The sequence below is a fragment of the Kogia breviceps genome, chromosome 3, assembly GCF_026419965.1.
Source record: "Kogia breviceps isolate mKogBre1 chromosome 3, mKogBre1 haplotype 1, whole genome shotgun sequence".
Lineage (NCBI taxonomy): Eukaryota > Metazoa > Chordata > Mammalia > Artiodactyla > Physeteridae > Kogia > Kogia breviceps.
In genome coordinates, this window is record NC_081312.1 from 3,111,364 (window position 1) to 3,131,212 (window position 19,849).

A 19,849-nucleotide genomic window follows, 5' to 3' on the forward strand; every position below is an offset into this window, starting at 1 on the left:
TGTCAGCCAGAACGTAACACTCAGAATCTCCATGTGTCTTGGGCCTCCTCACAATATGGCTGCTGGGTTCTGAGAGTTTGAGGTGGAAGCAGCATTACATTCTCTGATCTAGCCTCAGAAGTGGCATAATGTTACTTCTGCATCCCTCAGATTTGAGAGGAGAGAACATAGATCCCACCGCTTGATAGAGGAGTGACAAAGACACATAGTGAGACGAGCATGTGGGATGGGATATCTAGAGGCTGCCATCTTTGGAAAATAAAACCTTCCACACTCATGTTTAAACAGGCATAATAATACCTATTTTATAGGATTGTTTCAAAGTTAAATGAGATAATCTACATAAAACTTACAGCATAGTGTCTGGTACATGGTAAAATATGAATGAGTTATCATTTGCTATCCCAGTGGATGGAAGGCAAGGGTGTAAAAGGGGAAAGAATGGCAAACATCAGTCAGATCCTTACTTTGAAAAAATTTACCCTTACCTAATCTAATGTGAGTATCAATTTTTTTTCCTGTCTGTACTTTTAAATGGATTATTCAAAACGAATCTTTAAAAAGAGAAAAAACTACATGTTCTGACAGTAACAGTTTGCTGTTATAACACAGAGAGAGTTTTAAAAATTATCTGTTGTAATTGCAGTGAGGTTTAAGCTTTCTGTCCCTCATAATGTAACTGAGCAGGACCCTATGGGGCCTTCCTGGGACAGACCCCTCCCCCGTGTCTTCTGCTCTAGCACCTCTCTGAAGTACCCAGATAATAGTATCTGATGCACATTTCCTGAGTTGTTTTACAGGTGCTAAAACCACCACCAAATGGGAGAAATTAACTACTTGATGACCATAAACAAATAGCTCCCAGACCTACTGGTGCCTAAGGATTGATAATGTTAACCCCTGTGACATCACCCTGTTACATCACCATCAACCAATCAGAGAATTGTGCATGAGCTGATCACATACCCTGGGACGCCTCTCCCCCACTGGGCCTTTAAAAATGCTTTGCTGAGGGACTTCCCTGGTGGTCCAGTGGTTGGGACTTCACGCTTCCAATGCAGGGGGCTCGGGTTTTATCCCTGAAGGGAACTAGATCCCACATGCTGCAACTAAGAGCCTGCATACCGCAACTAAAAATACCACACATGGCAAGGAAGATCCCACATGCTGCAACCAAGACCTGGTGCAGACAAATCAAAATAAATAAATAAGTAAATATATAGAATTTTTTTTTTAAATGCTTTGCTAAAACCCATTGAGGAGTTTGGGTATTTTAAGCACTAGCTCTCCTGGACTCCTTATCTAGTGCCCTACAATAAATGCTGTGCTTTCCTTCACCACAACCTGTTGTCAATAGACTGGCTTTACTGTGAACTGGAGAGGGGACCCAAGTTTGGCTTGGTAACAGTTTATGTCAGTATTTTCATAGAATCAAAGTTGCAAGGTACTTCACGTAATGTTGTTCCATGCTCTCCTTCCTAGTGTGCACAGCACCTTCTGTTTTATAAATAGATGCATCAACGAGCAACCTTTTCTCTTTAAATAAAACAAAATTAAGGAAAAATAATCATAACTTTGTGATAAATTCAAGCAGTGAAAGGTTTTAAACTAGCCTCAGGACCCTTCCGTACTGGGCCGAGTCCGTCCTGGTTAACATTTTCTTAGATGTACGTCCATAAATTTTCTGTGCATATCGTGTGTGGGTGTGTGTGTGTCTATGTATGTATTTGTTCTAAAATTAGATGTGATTATATTAAATATGTTGTACTGTAGCCTGTTAGGATGATGCTTCAATGAAGATGTTTGAACACAGATCTTCGAGTAATTCTTCATGTTTATCAGTGGCATACGTGGATTAGGTTAAAGGGTGCAGTTTAAATTTTAAAGTCTAAGTGTTTTTTTTAAAGTATAATTGACCTACAACACTGTGCTAGTTCCAGATGCACAGCATAGTGATTCAGTGTTTCTGCACGTTACAGAATGATCCCCATTTTTATGAGTTTATGAATACTTTTACGTCCTTTTGTGTTTTCACTATGTTTGGTAATTCAGGTCACAGTTTTCCACACTATAGCAAGCCATTAATTGGGCGCAGCCTTCTTTGTTGAAGGTTCCTGACCTTGTTTTAGTGATTTGGTTTGGATTACTTAATCTCTCACGGAGAGTGGGAATTACAAGCTGAATCCTCTTCCTTTTCAACTCTAGTTGAGGGTTATACTCACTAATTAACCTCCCTCGATTCTCTTCACCCCTCCACTGGTGAAGCCCCGTCCTGATGCTTATCACCTGCCTTGATTAAAATCTTTAGAAGCAGTGTTTGAATACAAATATTTGGATTTGGGTGTGACAGGTTTAGAATTTCACAAAAAGTGAATTTGAACTCCATTTTCACGCTTTAAATAAGGCTTAAATTCCACTTAAACAAGCCTTGGTTTGGTAAAAATGAATAGAATCTTAGTTAATATGAACGGACTTATTTATCCTCCTTGTTCTATATACCCTGTTTTAAAAAATATTAATTTTATTAAGTCTTGACCCTTGAGTTTGTCTTTTATTATTATTTTTAAAATATTTATTTGTTTGGCCACGCTGGGTCTTAGTTGTGGCATGCGGTATCTAGTTCCCTAACCAGAGATTGAACCTGGGCCCCTTGCATTGGGAGCACGGAGTCTTAACCACTGGACCACCAGGGAAGTCCTTATCTACCCTTTTCATATAGCTATGTTATTTAAACTTTTCTTTGTCTTTGAGTCTGGGTGATTTTTTGTTGTTGTTTTGTTTTTTTTGGGGGGGGGTACGCGGGCCTCTCACTGTTGTGGCCTCTCCCGTTGTGGAGCATGGGCTCCGGACGCGCAGGCTCAGCGGCCACGGCTCACGGGCCCAGCCGCTCCGCCACATGTGGGATCTTCCCGGACCGGGGCACGAACCCGTGTCCCCTGCATCGGCAGGCGGACTCTCAACCACTGCGCCACCAGGGAAGCCCTGGGTGATTTTTTGGTTGGTTTGTTTTTTAGTGATTGTTTACTCTCTCTATTCCCATTAATGTGGGGCAGGATTTTTTTTACTAGCATAGCTTTATATCCTTCATAGCTTTGTGTTGTGCTTTGTGTTCATCTTAACGTTTCTTATCTAACAGTAAAGGCCTGTGAAAATATGTCACATCCTGTTGGAGAGAATAGGAAGATACTTTTCCTAAGTAAGTGTTTTCTCATAGGGGTGTTTCTCTTTTTCTCTCCCCTGCCTTTCATCCGTGTTACACCCAGACCCTTTGTCTATTGGAAGAGCTATGGAGGAAACAAGTAATTCTTTATCCCCCGCGGCCATCTCCAGGGCCATGGGTTCCTAAAATTTATTGCTGGCCGGTCACGATGGTCTGGAGCCAGCTTGGAATGCTGGCGCACGCTTGGAGTTTGTGCTTAAACCACTTTAAAATGCAGAGTTGGGAATTCCCTGGTGGTCCAGTGGTCAGGACTCAGCCCTTTCACTTCTGTGGCCCGGGTTCAATCCCTGGTTGGTGACTAAGGTCCTGCAAGCTGTGGGGCTTGGCCTAAATAAATAAATAAAGCGCAGAGTTGACTTTTTTTTTTAAAGCAAGTCTGCATGTGTATGTATTCATATAATCACTACCATCCTTTCTTCACTTAGTATTAAATTATGGCTGAACAGTTTCTTATATTGTTAAATGTTATTTGAAAGCATCATTTTAAAAAAATTTTATTTTATTGAAGTATAGTTGATTTACAATGTTGTGTTAATTTCTACTGTACAGCAAAGTGATTCAGTTATACATGTATATTCTTTTTCATATTCTTTTCCATTATGGTTTATCATAGGATATTGAATATAGTTCCCTGTGCTGTACAGTAGGACCTTGTTGTTTATCCATTCTATATTTTATAGTTTGCATCTGCTAATCCCAAATTTCCCATCCATCTCTCCCCCACCCCCTCCCTTTGGTAACCACAAGTCTGTTTCCTATGTCTGTGAGTCTGTTTTTTTTTTTATAGATAATTTCATTGTGTCATATTTTAGATTCCACATATAAGTGAAATCATATGGTATTTGTATTTCCCTTTCTGACTTACTTCACTTAGTATGATAATCTCTAGGTGCATCCATGTTGCTGAAAATGGCATTATTTCATTCTTTTTTATGGCTGAGTAGTATTCCACTGTATATATGTACCACATCTTCTTTATCCATTCATCTGTCAATGGACATTTAGGTTGTTTCCATGTCTTGGCTATTGTGAATAGTGCTGCCATGAACATAGGGGTGCATGTATCTTTTCGAGTTAGCATTTTCCCCAGATATATGCCCAGGAGTGGGATTGCTGGATCACATGGTAACTCTATTTTTAGTTTTTTGAGGAACCTCCATACCGTTCTCCATAGTGGCTGCACCAATTTGCATTCCCACCAGCAGTGTAGAAGGTTTCCCTTTTCTCCACACCCTCTCCAGCATTTATTATTATTATTATTATTTTAAATATTTATTTATTTACTTTATTTATTTGGCTGCTCCCGGTCTTAGTTGCGGCATACGGGATCTTTTAGTTGCGGCGTGAGGGATCTTTTAGTTGCGGCAGGCAGCATCCCTGACCAGGGATCGAACCCGGGCCCCCTGCATTGGGAGCGTGGAGTCTTAACCACTGGAACACCAGGGAATTCTCATTTACTAATTTTTAAGTGTATTGTGGAATAAGGATCTAACTTGAATTTTTTAATGTGAAATCTCACCAATTAATCAGCTTCATGGGGTATAATTTGCATGCGATAAAATTCACCTATTTTAAGAGTATAGCTTGATGAGTTTTGGCAAATATAGACAGTAGTGTCTCCACAGTCAAGATATAGAACCTTTGGGAATTCCCTGGCGGTCCAGTGGTTAGGGCTCTGTGCTCTCACTGCCACTGCTGAGGGCCCAGGTTCAAATCCTGATCAGGGACCTGAGATCTAGCAAGCTGCATCGTGTGGCCAACCCCCCCCCCGCAGAAAAACAAAAACAAGATATAGAACCTTTCTGTCCCCCCCCAGAAGTTGTCTGTGCTCCTCTGCAGTCAGTCCCCTCTCCCTACTTCTGACTCCAGAGATCATTATTCCACTCTCAGCTGGAGCTGTGCCTTCACTGCCCCTCATACCGAAGAATGTGTCCCTATATCACTGGCAGTGGGGTTCCCAGATTCTGCTTTTGTCATGGACCTTGTCAGCTGAGCCAGTCACTTTGGAAAGGCTCTGTTACCGTGGTCACCGCTCTTATAAGCACATTTGCGTGACTTTATCTGTGTCTCCTGGGCAGTGTTCTGCTCAGGGGAGACAGCAGTGGCAGCGTGGTTGCGAAATGCTTCTGGGGTCAGACTCCTTGTGTTTAAAGCCTACTGCTTATGGATGCGACCTTGGGCAGGCTACCTAACCTCTCAGTGCCCTGGCTCCTCATTTGTAAGATGGGTTCGTGAGATGCCTACTGCATGGGATTTTGAGATGCTTACGTGAAAAATGGTGCCTGGTACCTAGCGTTCAGATCTTGGTGTTTAATAAATATCTTTTTCTGGTAGAAGGAGCCAGGGCTCCTTGGTGAAGTGGCTTATCCTAGGACTGAAGCAGGAAATGCATACGATTTTGTAGTGCCAGAAAGTAAGAAAGTACTGAAAAAAGAAACAAACCCCTTATTGATGGGAGCATGTCAAAGGGACAAAGGAGCCAACTGAAAGAGCTCCCTGAGGCCAAAGCTGGAACAATTTGAAGCAACGAGATAAAGTAGTATTAGATTATCCCGAAGTATAAAATAAATATCCATGGATCCATACTAATATTAATGAAAACATATTCTAAAAGACAGTTTGGGGACTTCCCTGGTGGCGCAGTGGTTGAGAATCCGCCTGCCAGTGCAGGGGACATGGGTTCGATCCCTGGTCCAGAAAGATCCCGCATGCCGCGTAGCAACTAAGCCCGCGTGCCACAACTACTGAGCCTGCTCTCTAGGGCCCGTGAGCCACAACTCCTGAAGCCCGTGTGCCTAGAGCCCGTGCTTCGCAGCAAGAGAAGACACCGCAATGAGAAGCCCGCGCGCTGCAGTGAAAGAGTAGACCCCGCTTGCCGCAACTAGAGAAAAGAACTCGCGCAGCAACGAAGTTCCAACGCAGCCAAAACTAAATAAATAAATTTATAAAAGACAGTTTGATTGGAGGACTATGAAGTTAATTTAAATAGCATCTTCCAGTCATTTTATTCTTACCCTTCTAATCTCACTGTTGCATTTATGTGGATGATCTGATCTGGGAAAGGAGGTAACCTAAGGGACAAGAGTTCTCTCTCACTGTCATCAGAAATACCCAATATTTAAAGACAGATGAATAAAAAAAGTGTTGGTTGCCGGTTCGTCAATCGTAATAATTTTGTGATTCAGTTGTCAGCAAAGTTCTCCCTGCAGTATATATCCAGGATATTATAGGAATATTAGATTATGGGGTATGCGACTTGGCATTTCCTCTTTGATTCATTTGTTGAGTATGTCCAGGGCACGAAAGAGAATAGATAGTAGACTTTGCCTTTAAGAGGCTTATGGCCCTGTGGAGAGAAGGTGCAAAGTGGACCACGAGCAGGTCTGTGACAGAGGACAGGGTCCATACGGAAGGTGGAAGAACGTCTGCTCTAACGCCTGCCTACCGGTTGGTCCTGGGGGATTAGAATCTACAGCATCGTGTACTCAGTTTTGGACGCCGTGTACTCGTTAATTTGGCCTTTAATATTATCTAAACATGAGCGTGGCTCTCCCCCCCGCCTCTTTTTAAGTAAAGGACCTAAAACTGGGGGCGCGGGAACACACGCTCGGTGCCCAGTGTGAGGGATTGTGTCTCACTGGTCTTTGTGTCTTCAGTGCATGGCACAGCGCATGGCTGATGTTAATAAATCTTTATTGACACCCACAATGATGTCATAACCACCAGGGATGTTTAATTCATTTAGGCTGAAGTACAGCATAAATTGAGTTGGGGGGGCGGGTCCCAAGATGACCCCTTGGTTCCGTGATTTGCCGGGAGGACCCACAGGACTCGGGATACACTCGTGCTCATGGCTGCGACATACCCCAGTGAGAGAGTACAGAGCGAGGTGAGCGCAGAAAGGGGCAACGTCTGGAGGAAACGAGGCGCGAGCTGCCAGGAGTCCTCTCCCAGCGGAGTCACACGGGACGGACGCGCTTAGTTCTTCCAGCAGCGAACTGTGACAACACGTGTGAAATACCTTCTATAAGGGGAGCTCATTAGAGCCCCGGGGCCCAGGATTTTTTGGGGGCGCTGCTAACGTAGGCACCCTCTGCCCAGAACATAGCCAGTCCCAGCTCCCAGGAGGAAAGCAGATTCAGCGTAAACCCCATTGCTTGCTCCGGCGGTGCTGGGCACCGTGACGCCCTCTTATTGTGCGGGGGCTGCTGGAGACCCTCCCCAAGGGCCAGCCTTGCATGCACACCTTTCTGAGGAGGGCGGTCTTAGGCCTGCCGTGTGAACTCTTTTCTGCACAGTAATAGACTGTGTCTCCTTTCAGGGAAATTTCTGGGCATTCCAGTCTAGTCCATCCAAGAGAAGGGAAAGGGTTAGTGTTGTTTTAACAAGTAGCAGCTATTCCCTGGCTATTGCTTGACGGGTGAGAGTGGGGTTAGGCAGGTCAGGGTGGGTCTTCTCAAGGGCAGGAGAATGTAAGACTCAGTAAAAGGGTCCGGCTGGTTGCATTTTCCCACAGAATTTCAAGTTTGGAGGCTCCTTGAGAAATTGGTCAAAGTTGTTTTATAAAGTTCCAAACTGGACAGATTAGTGGTAAGCCACAGGGCCTGTATTTTGGTCAGTTTGTTTTGAAGAAGCTTTTCGGGAGAGTCACCCAAGAATGTTACGTGTCTTGTTTCCAGGACTTACTGCGCAGGTTACCTGTCTTAGAGGGGCTCTGGGATTCAGTTTCAGCTGTGGTTGTCAAGCAAGTTACAGCTTCTGGGTTTTATCAGAAGGGATCTGACACTTCAGTCCTGAAGACTCCAGCAGGGCTGAGCCCTGCCTTGCTCTAGCCAACTTGTCCTAGAGGGCGAGCGGGAAGGACTGTACAACTGGCAGAATAGCTTTGAAATCCTGCCTTGCTGGGAACTAGATCGGTTAATTTTTTATTCAGGGAAGACGTGTTTAAGAGGGATTCTGCTAGCTTCGTTTAAAGGTCTTCAGTTTGCGGGTGTAGAGCAGCCCTGGGGTATTAACTGGTATTCTTGGGAGACATGTCTGCTTACACACAACACACCCCTCCTGTGTGCTCCTTGGTGCCCTAGAGACACACTGCCTTTTCAGAGAGAAGCACTGAGGAATTCTGTAGTCAAACGTGTTTCTCTTTATGTAGCCCTGCATTTCCTAGATTTATTTGCTTATAGAACCCCCTTTTGTGGAATACCCATTAGTGTTTGGGGGGTACTAGTGTTTTGAGGAACTCAGTTCAGAAAATGCTTGTCTAGAGATTCAGCACCCTCGGGTGGTTTTCCCTGCCCGTGTGACGGCCCACCCTCTTCTCACACAAAGCACAGGCGACCGCGAGGCTTGGCTTCCCTCGCAGTGTTTGCTGAGGACTGTGGCTTGTAGTGTACAGATTTCCTTCCTTACGAATGGAATGGTCTTAGTACGAAAATCATATTCCATTGCCCCAAGCATTCTTTGTTTCTGCAGTTGTGTTTATGTGTTTCTTTGTCTTGGTGCAATGTAGTTTATCTCCAACTCTTGTTAGTTGCCAGGACTAAGAAGCGTTAGTGCTTGGGCTGGCAGTCCTTCCCGTAGGGTTTTCACGTAGCACGAAGGAGCCATCTGGGAAATAGGATGGAGACCTGTTGCAGGGAACCAGAAGAGGCTCTCTGGAGCTAACCATGGCAGAGGACATCCAGTCTCCCTGTTCGGGGGGTGGGGGGTGTCTGTTGAAGAATATAAGTGGCCCCTAAACTTTGTTCTCATTCAAGAGGTTGTTTTAGTCTGCTTCAGTTGTGAAGACCAGTAAGTCTGACTACAGTTCACAATGGAAGCGTATTATAACAGTCAGTTAAGGGTGAGCTTGAGAACAGGAACACTCTAGAGCAGGAATTTGTGGATGTGATTATTCTGACATTAATATGATCCGAACCTGTTTTTCTTTGTGCCTTTCCTTGAATATACTCTTTACTGTATATCTTTTCTGTTCCTCATACTTTCTGCTTATTCCTAACTTTGGCTTGCTTTTTTTCTTCCAATTTTTAAATATTGGAGTATAACATACATCCAGAAAACTGCACGAATTACAAGTATAGGTTGGTGGATTTTCAGAAAGTGAACCTGCTTGTGTAACCTGCTCCAAGATCAAGGAACAGAGCGTTACCCGTGTCCTGGAAGTCCCCAGAGTAACCGCTGCTCTGACTCAGGCACCACAGATTTGTTTGTTTTAACAGCTTTATTGAGATACAGTTTACATGCTATAAAGTTCACCCAGTTAAAGTATACAATTCAGTGATTTTAGGTATTTTTACTGAGTGGTGCAACCATCATCATCATCTGTTAAAACACTTTCATCATCCCCAAAAGAAATTAGCATTGATTCCCCGTTTCCCCCAGACCCCACCCACCCTAGGCGACCACGAATCTACTTTCGTGTCCGTGGATTTGCCTGTTCTGGACATTTCATGTGAATGGCCTTTTGTGCTTGGCTTCTTTTACTTAGCGTAACGTTTTCAGGGTTCATCCATGTTGCAGCATGTGTCTGTGGCTGAATAACAGTCCATTGTATGGATAGACCATACTTTGTTTATCCATTCGTTAGCTGATGGACATTTGTGTTGTTTCTACCTTTGGCTATTATGAATAATGCTTCCATGAACACATGTGTACAGGTTATTGTTTGGACATATGTTTTCATTTTTCTTGAGTATATACCCAGGAGTGGAATTCTGAGTCATGTGGGACTCTGTTTAACATCTTGAACTGCTAAACTGTTTTCCACAGTGGCTGCACCATTTTGCATTTGCACCAGCAATGTATGAGAGTCCTCACTCATCCACATCCTCAGCAATGCTTGTTTTATCTATCTTTTTGAGTCTAGCCATTCTAGTGGGTGTGAAGTGGTGTCTTATGTTTTTGTTATTTTTAATTTTCTTGTCAATTATTTATATTTCATAAATTCCCACTTTCTTTACGATGATATTATATAAAAATAAATATACTTAGCTTTTCATCTCAAACGCCATTTTCCGTAAAGGAATCACAAAGAAAATCTCTCTCACCCCTTAAAAATTGTTTTTAATTACTTTAAAAAATTAGTACATATACAAAGTGTAACACAAAAAGAAGCACAGATGGATATATAGTGAAAAGTGAGTCTCTCTTCCGTTCCTGCCCTCCCACCCATCTAGACCCTCCCCCGCAAGCAAGGTAACCACTGTGGCACTTTCTTGTGTTCCTTCTGTGTATAGGTTAGCATAAATGTGTGAGTGTTGTGTGTATTCGTTTTTTATTGCTGCTCTAACAAATTGTCCCAAACTCGGTGACTTAAAACCACACAACCTAAACGATTCTCCCTGGACTGAGATCAAGTTGCTGGCAGGGTGGCATCCCTTCTGGAGGCTCCAGGGGAGAATCTGTTTCCTGGTCTTGTCCAGCTTCCAGAGGCCACCTGTGCTCCTTGACTTGTAGCCTCTCCTCCGTCTGCAAAGCCAGCAGCGTCACATCTTCCCGTCTGTCCTCCGTCTGCAAAGCGTCACCTCTTCCCGTCTGTCTCTGATTCTGTTTCCTCGGCCCCCTTCTGCCACTGCCGAGCTCCCTGTGGCTGATGCGCCGCCCCCACCCGGTAAACCCAAGATCACACCCTTGTTTTGAGGCCGGCTGCTCAGCAGTCGTAGCCGCTACTCCCTCTTGCCGTCCAGCCTAACATTCACAGGCTCCCGGGATTAGAACAGGGACATTGTTGGGGGCCGTTATCCTGCCTGACACAGTGTGTAAACTTGTCTGAAAGCAATGTTAACACGGTTTACACACCATTCTTTCGTTTGTCTTTTTAAATTTAATACTATATCTTGAAAGGAGAGTCCCTGTCAGAAGCTACAGAGCTGCCTTGCCCCTCTTTATCTGCCATATGATAGGCCTTTGTATGGCTTTTTCATAATTTAGTTAAGCATTTTTCGAGTGTTTCTTGAGGTGCTAGACTTTTTAATTTTACGTAGTCAAATCAGCCTCTTCTGAGTGACTTCTTACCTTGTTATGCTTAGAAAGTCTTTTTCCTTTAGTGAAAAAAATGGAATGTTTTCCTTAGATTTAAAAAGATATCAGTTACATTCTATGTTAAATTTCTGGGGCTGCTGCAACAATTTGTCACAAATTTGGTGGCTAAATACAACAGACATGTCTTCTCTCCAGTTCTGGAGGCAGAAGGCTGAAATCAAGATGTGGGCAGGGCCACGCTCCCTCCGAGGCCGCCAGGGCAGGACCCCTCCTCCTCCTCCCGCCTCTGGGGCTCCAGGCGTCCCTTGGCTTGTGGCCGCGGCCCTCCAGTCTCTGCCCCTGTGTTCACACGGGCTCCTCTTCTACGTATGTATGTGTGTGTCTCTCTTATTCTGTTGTCGTAAAAATCACATAATGTGAGATCTACCCTCTTAATAAATTTTTAAGTGTATAGTATGGTTAACTGTGTGCACATTGCTGTACTACACATCTCTAGAACTTTAACTTGCATGACTGAAACTCGGTACCCATTCAGTAACAACTGCCCATCTCCCCCTCCCACCAGCCCCTGGAACCACCATTCTACTTTCTCTGTGTGTCTCTTATAAAGACACTTGTCATTGGACTTAGGACCCACCCAGATAGTCCAGGACGTTCTCATTTCAAGCTCCTTAACTTAATCACACCTGCAAAGACCTTATTTCCAAATAAGGTCACATTCACAGGTTCTGGGGCTTAGGACGAGGACATGTCTTTTTGGGGACCACCATTCGACACACTTCACACTCAGTGCTTTTATCTTCCTCCCTAGAAATCATCTTTGGAAAATAAATTTTTGTGTAAACGTTTAAGAATTATTTTCTTCAACCCTTCTCTTCAGGAGTTGTTGAGCATCTACCATATGCACAGCAGTTACAGGTTCTTCTTTCTTCCTGTGACACTTACTACAGTCTGGTAGTGGTATACGGTATTTTGAATGGTAATAACATGGTTAGATGCTGGTTTTGGGGAAAATTTCTACAATTTCCAATTTCTACAAATATGTGATTACAAATAGGATTTTCTTATTTTGCATGTCCTGAAGCTAGTGTATATGAAAATGTACACTGAAATTGTTATTTTTTAGTAAGATTAAAGAGCGGCATTAGGGACTTCCCTGGTGGCTCAGTGGTTAAGAACCTGCCTGCCAATGCAGGGGACAAGGGTTCGGTCCCTGGTCCGGGAAGATCCCACATGCCCGCGGAGCAATTAAGCCCGTGCCCCACAACTACTGAGCCTGCGCTCTAGAGCCTGTGAGCCACAACTACTGAGCCTGCATGCTACACCTACTGAAGCCTGCACACCTAGAACCCGCGCTCTGCTACAAGAAAAGCCACCGCAACGAGAAGCCCGCGCACCGCAACAAAGAGTAACCCCCGCTCCCCGCAACTAGAGAAAGCCCGCACGCAGCAACGAAGACCCAACACAGCCAAAAAAGAAGAAAAAAAAAGCAGCATTAAAATCAGTATTACCTATGTATGAATTTTTATAAGTAAGAGTAATACCATACCAAGTACCCTGTATCAGCAGAACTGGTGAATGTACGTATTAAACTGTAATGAACCATTGGGAAAACGATTTGCCTCGGGCCCTGAGCTTCCCTGCATGTTCTTGCTGGGTGTACCAGATGGCAAGGGTTATTCATCTTGTTTGCTGCTTGTTGAAAAAGTGCTCGGCCATTGGCCCTAGATTCCTCTCCTGTAAAGCAATCCACTGCCTGTGCGGGTGTCGCCCGGGCCCATCCTGTCACCCCTGTGGGACTTCGGGGCAAGGGGAACCAGGGCTAATATGCTGATGCCTTGCTGCACCGTGAGAAATGAAGTCCTTTGTCTCTGACCCAGGAGGCTGTGTCCTCTGCCAGCATCCAGGAAACAGTGGCAGGCTAAGATAGTAACCTAAAGTGGGATAAAATCTCAGACAAATGTAAACATGGGAAATCTTGCAAATACAAATTCTGAACACTCTATTGTTCTATTTGTTTTATAAATTATGACATTTATTTATATGTTAGGATAATGCTTACTAGGTGCTGTAATGGTTAAACCCCCAATTCTCATGGCCTTTATACCAGAAAGGTATTTTTCTTGTTCGTATAAATGTCCTACGTGGGTGTTCCTGGTTGAGAGTCTTTCCTGGTGGCTTTTCCACCATCTTTATGTCATGGCTCCCAAGGTCTCCTGGAGGTCATTTCTATTCTGGCTGGTCACAAGGGGGCATGGACAGGGAGGATCCTGGAGGAGGTTTTGCCCTTTTGTTTTAACTTTTCATCATGGAAATTTTTAAGCATGCTAGAAGTAGAGAAATTAGTAGCGTGAATGCTCTTGGGTACCTGTTACCTAGTTTCAACAGTGATGAACATTTTGTCATTTTTACCCCCATCACTTTTTTTTCCTGGAGTCTTTATTTTTTATTGTTGTTTTTTAAATAAAATAGTACTTTCATTATGGAATATACCTGACTTAGATAGTGAAATACCTGCAACCTTATCCCTCAGAGCAGCCACAAACTGTGGTGTGTGTTTGTGTGTATTGTCTTTAAGGACATTATTTTTAAGGATCTGAGTATCTGTGTCATTCTTTTTTTTTTTTTGCAGTACGCGGGCCTCTCACTGTTGTGGCCTCTCCCGTTGCGGAGCACAGGCTCCGGACGCGCAGGCTCAGCGGCCACGGCTCACGGGTCCAGCCGCTCCGCGGCACGTGGGATCCTCCCGGACCGGGGCACGAACCCGCGTCCCCTGCATCGGCAGGTGGACTCTCAACCACTGCGCCACCAGGGAAGCCCTGTGTCATTCTTTTAAATATATTCAGTACATCCCATTATATAGATAAACCATATGTAATTTATACAGTTTTCTGTTTGGGGGCATTAGTTTTTCCCTATTAAGTAATGTTACGCTAACATTCTTATCTCACATATACTTGAGCAAGTATGCTTTGCAGGATAAGTTGTAGAATTGGAATTGCTGGGTCAAAGGATATACACATCTAAAATATTTAATAGATATTGTCAAATTGCCCTCCAAAATGACTGTACCAGTTTATACTTCGGGCAGAAGTGAATGGGAATGTATAGGCTTTTAAAGCAAGTCTAAACATAGTATCATTTCATCCCGAAACAGTTCAGTACTTCTTGCTAACAGATAAGGACTTTAAAAATCTTTGAACATATCATTTCTAAGGAACATTATTCTAAAAAAAGTTATGCCTTTTTTTCTGTTGGTTTGTTCAAATCAGAATTCACACAAGGTGTTAAAAATGTGCTGTAAAAGAGGTGTTGTCTAAAAGAGGTGTTGAAGGGGAGGCCCTCCTTTGGAGTGGGGACAGTTTTACAGGCCTGCTCTGTGTTGATGTCTCTTTGGGACCCAAAGGTGATGGGCTCCTTTTGGTACAAGTTTGTTTAATAGGTTTCTGATCTGTTTGCTTCTGGTCAGTTCCACACTCAATCAATGTTCTTTTCCAAACATTCTTCTCAAGCCTGTCTTATTTCTTTGGGGCCTTGCTGCTTTGCGTCTAACTGTCTCAATCTGCAGGAGCCTCCTTCGTCTCTGAGGCAAGCACCTGGGTTGGGTGGGGAGTGGCTGCCTTCCCGTGACCTTGGTGCAAGGCTGACTATGTTCTTTGTCTGTCAAGTCTTACAGCTGCTTTCTGTCAAGATTTTTTTGGTTTTATCCTCCTATTATTTGGGCTGCGGAAGCTTTTCCAACCCAAAGAGACTTTTGCTTTCTGGGCTTCTCTCATTGCTTCCGTTTCTGCTTGGAAAATAGCGGTTCTCTCCTGAGCTCTCTTTTGCCCTGAGATCTCTTGCCCAGGCAGTCAGTAGCGCTCAACCGACTGTCATCCTGACTCATCCCGCCACTTTCCCAGGGCCGACAGGCTCAGTGGATGCTTGGTCTGCGAGCATCTCGTAGGGGAGCTGAGCCTTTCCTCGCCGGTCAGGATTCAGGTCATGTGGTTCCCCGTTGCACGAGGGGGAGCAGAGACTGCGTGTTGCCAACATACAACCCAGTTTCTCTTGAAATTAGGGGAACACTGAACCTTAGAAAACATAGGCAAAGTATCCTCAATATATTGCCGTTGGATTATTTTACAGATAAAGACGTCTGCTGTCTGGAAGTGAGTACAAAACAGATGCATAAGTAAACCTTTATTTTTAAAATTGTTTTCATTTATAGACTATAAAGCAATTGGCAAAATAGGAGAAGGGACGTTTTCTGAAGTTATGAAGATGCAGAACCTGAGAGATGGAAACTATTATGCATGTAAACAAATGAAACAACACTTTGAAAGGTAGGCAACGTGAGACCTATTTGAGACTAAATACAGACACAGGTTTTGGTTTTTGGTGTTTTTGAATTTTATTTTATTTATTATTTTATACAGCAGGTTCTTATTAGTTTTCCATTTTATACATATTAGTGTATACATGTCAATCCCAATCTCCCAATTCATCCCACCACCGCCACCACCCCCTGCCACTTTCCCCCCTTGGTGTCCATACACTTGTTCTCTACATCTGCAGACACAGGTTTAAATCGATGAGAGCAACTTAATGGGAAAATTGTGTTCACGTGGTAACGTGTCATATCCGAGTGCTTTGGGCAATGAGGGTTATAGGCCGATTTTATATTATTGTACTGGAGTTTGTTCATGTCCAAGTTTACTACAATATCAATGATCGATGGTCACAAAGAATTTAAGTGGTAGAAGTATGCCTCACTTTAAACAGTCTGTATGTTCCTAAGAGTTGTGTGTGTGTTGATTTTTATAATTGAAACCTGAGATTTAAGATATTGGAGGTCCGGGGACTTCCCTGGTAGCCCAGTGGTTAGGACTCTGTGCTTCCAATGCAGGGGCCGCGGGTTCGATCCCTGGTCGGGGAACTAGGATCCCACATGCCATGCGGTCAAAAAAAAAGAAAAAAGTTTTTTAAAAAAAGACATTAGAGGTCCTTGTGGTTTAATTAGTTGTAAATCGGTTACTATTGAATACATCGAAAAATAAGTTTCAGATAGGATTAGAGAAACGTATTCCCTGGGTGTGACCAGTCGCAGTTTGTGGAGAGGGCAACGCTCCGGTTCTAGATCAGCCCCTTTGAGAAGCTATAGCTTCTCCCACAGAGCAGCCTCCTAAAGTGCTTGAGCGTACAGCTTCTTAACACATGCCACACCAAGGAGTCAAAGGCCAGATGTGTTTAGGAAACTCTGTCAGAATAGTGAAGTAAACGATGGCGTCACTGCACCTGTTCAACTTTTCAATAAGAAGGTTTGAAACTCTGGTTTCAATTTTTTTTTTTAATGGCAAAGGAATTGAAGCCTTTAAATGTCTAAAGCAACACAGTGATTCCCCTACACTGATGTAGAGCCTTCCGAAGTGTTTTGGGGTAAAGACCTTGCTTTCAAACTCTTAGTATGAAAGATAGTTTTTCAGATCAGGAAGGAGTACAGGCCAGTTAACCGTGTCAGGGAGTATGGAGAACAGTAATGTCATCCTCGTGACACCCCCAGAGGGTAGGTGTGATCACGAGAGGAAAGGTGGTTAGTGATGGGAAGTTACTAGAGAGCTGTCACTCTAGGTCACTAGGTGGGCAGAGCCCGGCCAAAGCATATGGTGTTTGCCTACCACTGCCAAGACTCTGAAGTCACTGGGGCTTCTGCTTTTCCTCTCTTCTATCATGGCTTTCTCTGTGTATTCTGAATTCTTTGTATTTCTTTATCTCCCTCTGCCGCCACATTCCATCTTTACCTTTGAACTGCTCGTGGTAGATAATTTGATGCACAGTGTTCTGATTTTCCCATATCCCAAGAGCGGACTGCCTGAATCAGCCACCTTGGAGAAGTTCTCCACAAACCCAGCAGAGCCGAGAAGGGCCTTTGAGCAGCGGGTGTGATGCATCTGTGCCGTCGGAGAGGCCCAGATCCCTGTCAGCTCCTGCTGTTGGGTTCAGGGGTGGATGTACTTGCAGACAGCAGGACTTGCCAGGTGTCATTTTAGTGAAGAGGTAAATACGAAAGTGGACCCGACAAACACCCTGCGGGCTTCAGGCGCTCCGGGGATTGTTGCTGCGTCAGAGCGATGAACAGTCGGGTTCGCCCTGTTGAGCCCGCCGTCAAGGAGAGGTCGTACCGGGTCACCGATACGCCTCAGGAAGGTAGAGAGATCTGTAACATTTTAGAAATGTCGCCACGAAAGAAGATTAGGCTGCTTTGAGGGCAGTCCCCTGAGGAGGCGGAAACACTCAGTTTATCTGGAAAAGTTCCTTCGCGCAACCTCGGTCCCTGGGGAGAACGTGGAGTTCCCTGCGGGACGTGGTTTCCCAGCAGTGGAGCAGGTCCTGGATCCATCAGGTCCCCGATGCTGGAAGTGCCTCGGCCCCCCGAGCCTCGGCTTCCTGTCGTGAGGCGCTGGAGGACTGACCAAGGCAGTGAGGAGACAGGAGCTGGCGATGCGGGGTGCGTGATAGACGCTTAGTAGATGGTGGCCTGCATCATAGGACGTGTGATTGTTTGCCATATTTCAGAAACAGTTCATTGTCTTAACTTTAAAAGTGGTTGATTAGAACACCTATTTTTCTTTTAAAATCCCATAATAAGTAAAGATATTTAAAAATAAAATACCACTGAATCAGTGATACTTTACTTTTTTTTTCAAAGTTTGTGTGTGTGGAGAGGGGGGAGTTAATGTCAGCCATTGTCACATATTTCCTTTACTTAAAAGGAAATGCACTTTGAGCTGGTGGCGTTCTGTGGCCCTTTGATGTCCAGAATCAGTGACAGAGTCTCCAGCTTAGTTCTGATAGGTGTCTGCTAGCCTGTGTAATCTAAACCCGCTGGGAATTGGATTTTGGGTTTACTCTTGTGAGTTCTCATTTGCTCTTGGTGCATATGTCCAAAACTATAGGCGATTATAATCCAGTGCTATCATTATTTATTTGATAACTGTTCCAGCTAAAATTGAGCCCGCTCTGGCCGTGGGGAGCGCTTTCAGGTTGGCTTCTATGCTCCTTTGACATCACCCATCATTTTCTTTTTTTTTAACACTTCTTTACTTTTTGTTACTACAAGATTCTCTAAGCTCATCCTGTATTTTCCCTGCCCCTAGAATCTTCCATTTCTCAAAGGAGTTTTGCTCCCTTTTATTGGAGAAAGGTATTTAGAAAATCAGACCTTGGCACCAGGTATACTCATTGCTCCTGGAATGTCAGCACGTCTGGATCCTCTGAGCAGACAGAGGTAGTGTGTATGTGTACTAACCCATGTGCGCGCCTCTCTCTCTCCCTCTTCATTCAAATACCATGAGTGCATACTGATGTAAATAAATGGCCAAATGAATAAACAAATTGGGATGAGGGGGAAATTCTTCCTGACAGAAGAATTATAATTCATAAGTACAGAGGAATGAGGGAAATAGAAAATCATTAGAATACATAGTAATAATTTCTGCAGGCAAGATAAACTGATGAATGCTAAAATTAGTAAGGTGAAACTTTAAAGAGAACTGAATTTCTGGGACTTCCCTGGTGGTCCAGTGGTTAAGACTCCGAGCTTCCACTGCAGGGGCCACGGGTTCGATCCCTGGTCAGGGAGCTGAGATCCTGCATGCCCTGTGGTGTGGGCAAAAAAAGTTTAACTAAATAGGGCTTCCCTGGTGGCACAGTGGTTTGAGAGTCCGCCTGCCAATGCAGGGGACGTGGGTTCGTGCCCCGGTCCGGGAAGATCCCACGTGCCGCGGAGCGGCTGGGCCCGTGAGCCGTGGCCGCTGAGTCTGCGTGTCCGGAGCCTGTGCTCCGCAACGGGAGAGGCCACAGCAGTATAGAACAGGATTTCTGCACAGCCTCAAGTGATCTCCTCCCAAATATTTATTAATTACTGTGGTGGTTTTAACTTATATCCACAAATTGTTTGATATTCCTTCCTCCAGGAGGTGGGGCTTAATTTCCTTCCGTTTGACTGTGGACTAGACTTGCTGACTTGCTGATAAAGAATAGAAAATAGAGGGCTTCCCTGGTGGCGCAGTGGTTAAGAATCTGCCTGCCAATTCAGGGGACACGGGTTTGATCCCTGGTCCGGGAAGATCCCACATGCCATAGAGCAACTAGGCCCGGGCGCCACAACTACTGAGCCCACGTGCCACAACTACTAGCTCATGCACCTAGAGCCCATGTTCTGCAACAAGAGAAGCCACTGCAATGAGAAGCCCGCACACCACAACGAAGAGCAGACCCCGCTTGCCACAACTAGAGAAAGTCCATGCACAGCAAGGAGGACCCAACGCAGCAAAAATTAAATCAATTAATTTTTTTTTAAAAAAGAAAGGGAAAGATAGTAACTTTACAATGAGAAACCTGGTAGATACCAGCTTAACTAAATGACTAAGATTAACATCATCAGTAATAAGACATATTGATATCATGCACCTTCTGATAAAGTGGCGTGGGAAGAGCATGTCACCTCCACGGTGTTCTTTCCCAAAGATCCATAATCTCGGTTGAATTATGAGAGTACATCAGAAGAGACCAAACTGAGGGGCATTCTACAAAATACCTGCCCAGTACTCCTCAAAACTGTGAAGATAATGAAAAACAGAGACAGACTGTGGAGCTGTCACAGAGTGG